Source organism: Mandrillus leucophaeus, unplaced genomic scaffold (genome assembly GCF_000951045.1).
Source record: "Mandrillus leucophaeus isolate KB7577 unplaced genomic scaffold, Mleu.le_1.0 Scaffold233, whole genome shotgun sequence".
Lineage (NCBI taxonomy): Eukaryota > Metazoa > Chordata > Mammalia > Primates > Cercopithecidae > Mandrillus > Mandrillus leucophaeus.
In genome coordinates, this window is record NW_012102399.1 from 4,297,780 (window position 1) to 4,297,992 (window position 213).

At 39.9% G+C, this 213-nt stretch overlaps 1 protein-coding gene across 2 annotated transcripts in view; it reads left to right on the top strand.

Moving 5' to 3' along the window:
• The window catches only part of STAU2 (staufen double-stranded RNA binding protein 2), a 341,604-nt gene that overhangs the window by 154,521 nt on the left and 186,870 nt on the right, over positions 1-213 (top strand). The window lies entirely within an intron of this gene.

The window sequence follows — 213 nt, forward strand, 5'->3', positions numbered from 1 at the left end:
GGTTTTGATTGAGTTTCTTAGTCCCGAGTTCTAGTTTGATTTCACTGTGGTCTGAGAGACAGTTTGTTATATTTTCTGTTCTTTTACATTTGCTGAGGAGTGCTTTACTTCCAACTATGTGGTCAGTTTTGGAATACATGTGATGTGGTGCCGAGAAGAATGTATATTCTGTTGATCTGGGGTGGAGAGTTCTGTAGATGTCTATTAGGTCCG